The sequence below is a fragment of the Castanea sativa genome, chromosome 6, assembly GCF_040712315.1.
Source record: "Castanea sativa cultivar Marrone di Chiusa Pesio chromosome 6, ASM4071231v1".
Lineage (NCBI taxonomy): Eukaryota > Viridiplantae > Streptophyta > Magnoliopsida > Fagales > Fagaceae > Castanea > Castanea sativa.
In genome coordinates this window covers 13238443-13247084 of record NC_134018.1, presented here as the reverse complement: position 1 = coordinate 13247084, position 8642 = coordinate 13238443, and the positions used below count along the sequence as shown (strand labels likewise).

General features: G+C 34.8%; 1 long non-coding RNA gene and 1 pseudogene across 3 annotated transcripts; one reads left to right on the top strand and one right to left on the bottom strand.

Annotated features, from left to right (window-relative positions):
• The first annotated feature begins 51 nt into the window (after positions 1-51).
• Positions 52-3069, top strand: LOC142638248 (disease resistance protein At4g27190-like; annotated as a pseudogene).
• A 367-nt stretch (positions 3070-3436) lies between these two features.
• Positions 3437-7647, bottom strand: LOC142641201 (uncharacterized). Of its 3 annotated transcripts, none has more exons than XR_012845328.1 (4): positions 7078-7647; positions 6858-6924; positions 6696-6776; positions 3437-6039 (listed from the first exon to the last, which is right to left on the bottom strand). It is a non-coding gene; the product is annotated as an uncharacterized LOC142641201 (long non-coding RNA). The 3 variants fall into 3 exon arrangements; XR_012845327.1 differs by having other exon boundaries at positions 3437-5089; XR_012845326.1 differs by having other exon boundaries at positions 3437-6776.
• Between the last annotated feature and the right edge of the window lie 995 nt (positions 7648-8642).

Genomic DNA, 8642 nt, shown 5'->3' with positions numbered 1-8642 from the left:
TATATCTGTTCTAAGATCAATTCTTCTTTCAATCTCCAATCAAACCTTGAAGTTTTGGTCAAGGAGATGGACACTCTTTTGGATCGTAGCAATGAAGTTAAAGATGATAAGGAAGTGATTGAGATAGAAGGAAACAAAATAAGAGGTCAAGTCATAAAGTGGCTTGATGATGTCGAAAAGCTTCAGCCTAGGGTCAATCAGATTCTGGAAAAGACGGTCCAACAACAAAAATTCTTCTCAAAGTTTCTTAGACTGCAGAAAGCGGTATAGAAAGAGAAGGGAAGTGGAAGAAATACTCCAAGAGATCAAAAGGCTTTTAGAAGCTGGATGTTTTAATTCTGGTATGGTTTATCCTATTAGAGTTCCCAGAGTTGTGGAGCATAGTCATGGGCCATCAATTCTAGGTCAAACAACAGCATCAAAAGCTTTAGACAAAACTATGAAACTATTGTCATAGATTTTGGAGGATTGGTATTTGGGGAATAGGAGGAATAGGCAAGACTACTATAGTAAAGAACTTGAACAATGAGCTCAAGACTACTTCCATGCAGCCTTTTGGCATCGTCATTTGGGCTACTGTTTCCGAGAATTTGGACCTTAAAAAGGCTGAGACACAAATAACTCAGATATTGAATATGGAGGTGAAAATGGAAGAAAGTGTGCAGAGAACAGCTAGCTGACTTTATCAAAGGCTTGAGAAGCAGGAAAAATTTCTACTCATTCTAGATGATGTTTGGGAGAAAATTTATTTGTACACTTTGGGTGTTCCACGGCCAGAAGATCATAAAGGTTGTAAGATCTTATTGACATCTCGACGTATGGAAGTTTGTAGGAATACGATGACTGATTTTGAAATTAAAATGGATGTTTTAAATGATGAAGAAGCCTGGCAATTGTTTAGTCAAAATGCAGGGGATTTAACTCATTTGGAAGAAATTAGACCATTTGCAGAAGCAGTTGTTAGAGAATGTTGCAGATTGCAACTGGCCATCATCACTGTGGGAGCTGCCATGAGAAAAAAGACTAAGGTCAAGCTGTGGAAGCATGCGTTAAATGAATTGCGAAGATCAGTGCCTTCTATAGAAGGCATTGAGGCTGATGTCTATAAGCCGTTGAAATTAAGTTACGATTCATTACAAGATAACAATATAAAGTCATGTTTCTTATATTGCTCTCTATTTTCAGAGGACTTGTCAATTCAAATAAGTGAATTAGTACAATACTGGCTGGTGAAAGGTTTGATAGATGGACCGAATTATGAGGATTCAATTGAAGGCATTGCTTTGATTGAAAAATTGAAGGATTCTTGTTTGTGGGAAGATGACGCCCATGAGAGAACTGTGAAGATGCATGACACTGTTTGTGATGTAGCTAGATGGATTGCATCATCCTCTGAAGATGGATGTAAATCCCTAGTTCGTTCAGGGATTCAGTTGAGTGAGATTTCATTTGGAGAGTTTTCAAATTAAAATTCTCTTAAAAGAGTTTCTTTCATGAATAATGAAATTACATGGCTACCTGATTGCATAATACAAAGTTCAGAGCCCTCAACTCTGCTACTACAAAGAAATTATCAATGTTCAGAGGCCTCAACTCTGCTACTACAAAGAAATTATCTCCTTGACACAATTCCTGAGAGATTCCTACAAGGATTTAAAACGCTCAGGGTATTGAATCTCAGTGAAACCCACATCCGGTCATTGCCTCATTCTCTGCTTCTACTTAGAGACCTTCATGCTCTTCTTATAGGCAGTTGCAGGAATCTTGAAGAAATGCCCTCACTTGGAGTGCTTAGTAATCTTCAGAAGCTTGATCTTAGTGGTACTCGTATCACTGAATTGCCAAGAGAGATGGAAAACCTGAGTGAGCTAAGGCAATTAGACTTATCCAAGACTTTCCTATTGAAAGGCATTCAACCTGGAATTATATCCAGGTTGTTTTGTCTAGAGGTTCTAAATATGAAAAGAAGTGGCTTTCATTTCTGTTTGAAGGGAAAGGAAGATGGACAAGCAACCTTTGAAGAGCTCAGATCCTTTAATCCATTACGTAAGTTATCCATCACAGTGAACTGGATCCCATGGGACAAATATGAAGATCTTTCCTGGATAAATAGATTGATACATTTTAAACTTCCCATTTACCAAACAAACAGCATCCTAAGTACACATGAAAAGAGGGGCTATATCCACAGTGTTAATCTGTCACAAGAATGGATTAGGTGGTTCTGGGGTAATTCAAGTTCACTAGTATTAAGTATTTGTGCAGGAATGAGTGAAATGCTTGAAGACTTCATTAAAAGTGCAGCCAGCTTTGCTGGTTTGAAGTCACTTATTTTTAGCAGGTGTCCTATCAATTTAGGGCATGGAGGAGGATGTGCTGCCCCTTGTGACCTACTACCAAACCTGGAGGAACTTTGTCTCTACGATATGCTTGACCTAAAAAGCATTTCAGAGCTAGCTGGTCATCTTGGGCTAAGATTTCGCAACCTAAAATCAATTGATGTGGACAACTGTTCCCAGATGAAATATCTTCTCTCCTATGGTGACTTCGTTCAGATCCTTCAAAACCTAGAAGTAATCAAGGGAAGCCACTGTGAAAACTTAGAAGAACTATTTAATTATGATTTAGGGCAGAATATGGCTCCAGATCATGTTGTTCCAAAACTGACATTATAATTGGTGGGTCACCCCAAATTAAGAACTCTTTGCAGACGTGAAATGACATGGCCTTGTCCAGAGCAGATTAAAGTGTTGCAATGCGATCATCTCAGAAGGCTGCCTCTTGCTAAACAAAATACAGTTACCATAAATGAAATAACAGGAGACTTACAATGATGGTCTGCTTTGGAGTGGGATGATGAGGAAACCAAATTGAGTATGCTGCCTTATTTCCACTCATATGGCGGTAATTGGAAATGGAATTACTGCTAGGATTTGGTGGCTTTGCTCTAAATAAGAGATTTGGTGCTAAGAGGCCCTTGTGATTGTGTTTGAAAATTGAAAGAAAACTCGGTGAGTGAGACAGGAGTTTGTTCATTACCGTATGTGATTGCACCTTTAAATTAATTTATTGTCAGAGCATCAATAAGCTAGAGAGTTTGTTCATTATTAGAGTGTGAACCCATGCATGTATTGGGATATAATTGTGATACAATGTTAAAGTATAAATCTAGACCTAGGCATCTTTATCATCCTATTCATTTATACCCTGCAATATCATCCTTATCTCATTACCATGCTGTTAACATGTAAATGATAACTATTTATCGCATCTCCTATTTTTTAAAACAAAAACCATTTTCCTTGAATATACAGCACTGATGCTTGGGTGCATCAATACAAACAGATAAGACCTTCGAACATGTTTGAATATTTACTGTTTCACATCATTGTTGACAACTTAAGAAAACTTGCCCGAAGCACCAACCCTTTTCCCCATAACTCATTAAAGGATGTTGCAGAAAGTAGAACTCACAAAGCACATGTTCCTCTAAACATAATCCTTAACCCCCTAAACAAAAAAATAAGGTCAAATAACAACAATAATAATTAGAAAGTAGCAAAAACAACCCAAACAAAAACAAGACTAAGCCAAACAACAATAAGTGAATAAATTATTCAACAAAAAACCTATTAAAAAAATCCCTAATCATTCAAATCTATAACTCATTCAACACATTACATAAAAATAATATCAAATTTCATTTTTGCTAAAAAAAGAAATATAAAGAGAAATATTTTAGTTGTGAGTTCTCCCAGGCAGCATCGTCAGCTTTGCTTTCTTTGGCTTTGCAATTAGAATAACTTTGCTCTCCTCTGCAACTCGGCTTAACAAGTATTATCTATTGCTCTTTGCCTCTCTCTCCATTTTCTCCTCTCTATCATCATCTCAAACTCTCACATTATTATTCTCACCTCAGCATTCTCAGTTCCTAATTTATCTCTTGTAAGTCGTATTTTCTTTTTCTTTTTGTTAGTTGAATGAAATTGTGATACTTTATATTTTTGTGTTTATTTTTTATGATGTCCTTATATTCAAGTTCTTTCTCTATAAGATTTGATATAATTTGACTATTCTAAAACAAGATTTCCAATAGCTGCCACTGCGTCTCTTTCTCTACAGCTCTGCCCTCTAAATTTAACGTGGCCGACAGGGATAAGATAAAAAATAATAATAATAATAATAATTTCCATATAACTACTTCATTTGTTCTTTTTCTCAAGTGTGGGTATTTTATGAAATACTAGCCGCAGACCCACGTGATGCGTGGAAATATAAATATTACGTATTGATATGTAATATATAAAAAGTAATAATTACTTCAAGTATTGTCTATCCCAAGTCAAATACTTAAAAATGAACAAACCCATATAAGACCCACAACACAAAAGAGGTAGTAATAAAAGGGGGGGGGGGGGGGGGGGGAACCAGCAATCAAAAGAAACAATATTATTAATCTAATCCTTACATTGAATTATAAGTAATAGACATCAGTTGTGAATTTAAATTTGTGCCAAGGAACTGCATAAATCAATAAAGACACATTCCACAGGTGCAAGTTATTAACAGTTGTGTACCAAGGAACTGCATAAATCAAATTATTTACATCAAGGGGCCTGTTGATTTTTTTTTTCTAGCAACGATTTCCGAACCCAAAGAAGTACATTCTTGAAAGTGGGAAACTTTTACACCCACCTAATTAGGAGAGAAGATTGCAGAAGCTGAAATGTCCATGGGACAATCGAGTGACATCCTAAAAAATCCATATACAATAACTATGAGACATGGTGGGAAATAGAAAACCCCCACCTTGGCCCAAACATGTCTGCAAAATTTCAATGATACACACAATATGTTCCTGAACCCAGGTATATGGACTATATGACACAGTGAAAAGATAAAACCCATCTTTTCTCAAAATATGTCCAAAAAAAATACAAAATTAATTGAATCACCTAAAACAGGAATTCAATCATATAAACAAAGAAATAGGTACATAGCTAGCTATGTTCATATATGTTAATTATGCAGGAAAAAACTCACAAACTTCATGCGGAGATGCAGAGGGAAAAACTGCAAAGATGTTCACCTACAAATATCATAATGATCAGAATAAATAAAATCCATTATACAAAATTTGAATAATTAAATAAATAAATGAAGCAAGAAGGTATGGTATGTGTTTAAAAAATGAAAGTACTTGGAGTCTGTGTGAATTAAAATCATAAAGAATATGAAAAACGTAAAAGTGGTGTCTGCTGTAATTCTTCTCAAGCTATGAAAAATTACAGTCTGCATCTCTCTCTATTCCTCTATTAGTTATTTTCTCTAATTTCCCTCTTTTATTCTTTCAATTCACTTGGAGGTCATGCGAATCAGCCATAAACTCTTGAATTAGAATCTTAACTATGGGGTCTTTTTATAAAAGACAACTACAAAACACTAAGGTAGTTGTCTTGAACCTAGACATTCCGAAACTGATGACCTTATAAGGGATACACCAAAAAAAAAAAAAAAGGAAAAAGAAATTCCAATCACTAAAATGATATATACAAATATAAGAGTATGGCCTTGAACTTCAAGTTATCATAGTTAGAGGTGGGACGTGTTTAGGCAAATCCAAATTGAAATAACTAAAAGAGGATCTCTGCCAGTCATATAAAGGGTACAACTAATTTCTCTCTTTTCTTCTTAAATATTCTGTTCTTATATGTTAAAGAAAAGAGAAAAATTATTGAGCTGCAGCCTAAAAGAGCTTAAGCATTTATAGTTTTGCTTCTATATAACTTTAAAGACACTAAGGCAAATAAATAAAATGAAACTAAGTTAGCATGAAGCTAGGTCCCACCATTAGATTTTCCCAAAAATACAAAATTAATTGAACCACTTGAAACAAGAATTCATTCATATAAACAGAGAAATAGGTACATAGCTAGCTATGTTCATATATATTAATTATGCAGAAAAAAACTCATAAATTTCATGTGGCGATGGAGAGGGAAAAAAATTAGCGACAGCAAAAACTGCAAAGATGTTCACCTGCAAATATCATAATGATCAAAATGAATAAAACCCATTATACAAATTTTAACATTTAAATAAATACATAAAAAAGCAAGCAGGTTCGACAGTATATTTGGACCATCTGCAACATTGGAGAAGAAACAACTCGTGCTATGAGATACAACAATAACAGATGATAGCAAATATAAGGCCCCCAACTGTGTGCACAATACCTGTTAAGGGACACATCATAAGTAGACTTAGTATCACGTTTTTTGCCCATCCCATAACCGATTTTAATAGCATCTTCCAAGACAGTTTGTCTACTTACAAATATTGGTGCTTGCACAAAGCAAATTTTAAATTGATTATAGAAGCTTTAAAGAAACATTCATACATAACCAAGGAATGTTATTAGATCTGTTGAAGTCTCAAAGAATGTCAAGAGGGATAAGGGGGTGGCATTGTTGTGCAGTCCCTGTCAGATTTCATGACACACGCACACACACTATATATACGCACACACACACACACTCAACCAACAGCCTATTAAAAAAAAAAAAAACCACCAATTGGAAACTCCATTCACATCAAGGTCACTTCAACTGCCTTGAACTTAAAAGTCTGAATTTCATTATTGTGCAAAATTGACTTGTACCAAATGCAATGCTAATCTGTGGAAAAATATATACCTTGGTAACCTTGCATCTATTTGCCACATTTATGTCATCTGAGGGATGTGCATCCACACTTAGAATGTAATTTTTCCCAGGCTGCAGATAACAAATGCCTTGATGTAACATAAAACTGAATTGAACATAATCAAGACATACTAATCGTAAATTTCTAACCACCTTGCTAAAATATAGTCTGGCAAAGTATAGTATTAACGACTCTTTCTGTAATTCTCACCATAGTAACCTGAAACCAAAAGAGGAAAAGAAGAAAGAGAAAACTTTAAAATAATTGAATAGAATTATACCCCAGTTTTCATATAAAAAAGGACTTAATAAAATAGATGTGTAGTAATATTAAGCCAGAAATTGAGAGACATAAAACCAGTCATATTCAAACCTTGGACCTCATAAGTTCTTTTTCGATCAGTAAACTGACTGAAGTTTGCGATATTTGTTCTATTATCGAGATCCAGTGTTACATCGTGGTAGCATATCAGCACTCCATCTTAATTGTCGAGGATGTCTGTTTCTATGAAATCTGCTCCCTCTTCAATAGCTCTCACCTAGTGTTGCGTTCAAGTTTTAAAGGTCTGAAGTGAATCATCAAATATACTGTTTTAGAAAGCCAAAGGTCTGAAGTTTTGAAACTATCTTTGGAAGAGAGAGAGGTTGGCATTAGCTAGCTAAAGGGCTGAAGTTTTGAAACCGTGGAACACGGGTAGAGCAAAAGGAGGGGATACGCAAAAAGGATTGGTGTTATAGAGTAAAGGCTATTAAGAATGGGTTTGGGCGTTATGGTGGATAGCATTTTGATAGTCCTCTGTTAGAATGTGGGAAAGGGGAAGGAACACGGTTTGCGTGAGAAATCTGCCATTAGAAGGTGGGGAAGGGGAAGGAACACATTTTGCGTGAGAAAGAAAAGGGAAGGAAATCCAAGAAGTTGTAACCATGATTTTCAAAGGGTTTTCGGTTGAGAAGGCTTGGGTTTGGGCTTTTATGATAGAAATAAATTTAGAAGAAGTGGATTGGTGGAATTAAATTTATAGGAAGTGGGCTTTATGGCAGAGATAGGTTGAAAATAATTTTAGTTTTATTAATATTTTAAAATTGATAAAAATGATTTTAAAATTGTAGGATAGATTTAAGAAAAGGGATGTGAATGACATGGCTGCTGATGTGGATTAATGTGAGCGTAGCTACATTAAATGTTATGCTTCAGTTTTTAGTAATATATAGATATCATGAGTACTACGAAGCCTTGAGCAATGCACATGTGCTAGTGCCATGTAGGAATCTTACCACGAGTTTGAATCACAGCGCCAGAGTTAATCTTGCGCTGTGGAAATTGTCCGGAGTGTATGTTGTTATGTTTCTAATAAAATTCCAAATCAAAGAGATAACAACTGGTCTTGGACTTTGTCTGAGGGCATTACTTAAACAGATAATACCTTCTCACAAGTTGCATTAGCATTTATCAGTCTACACTGAGAGACAAAGATAATAAAAAAAATTTGGAAGCCTGGAAGGAATGACTTAAATCCAGAAGTATATATGATACAGTACTATAGGGGTAGAATAAAAAAAAATTTCTAGGGATTGAGTTTAAATTATCTTGTATTGAGTCACAATTCAGGAAAATAAAATAACATAAAATAAAGTACTAGATACATGTCTTGAACAGATTATACCTTCTTGCAAGTTGCATTAGTTTAATCAATGTAATTTAATTAGCATTAAGCAATACTAAATGATCAATTGAGTATCTTAAGGTCAATTTCCTACCTAAGTTTCTCTTATACCTTTTAACAACCATGAGTCCATAACATTGAAGAAATAAAATATATGAACATAAAAACACTTAAGAACTTCTACAAAAAGACAAAATATGAATTGAAATTAAATATAACTAGTGGAATTGAAAAAGTGAAATTTAAAAGATCAATTTGGTCCCTGATCAGTAGA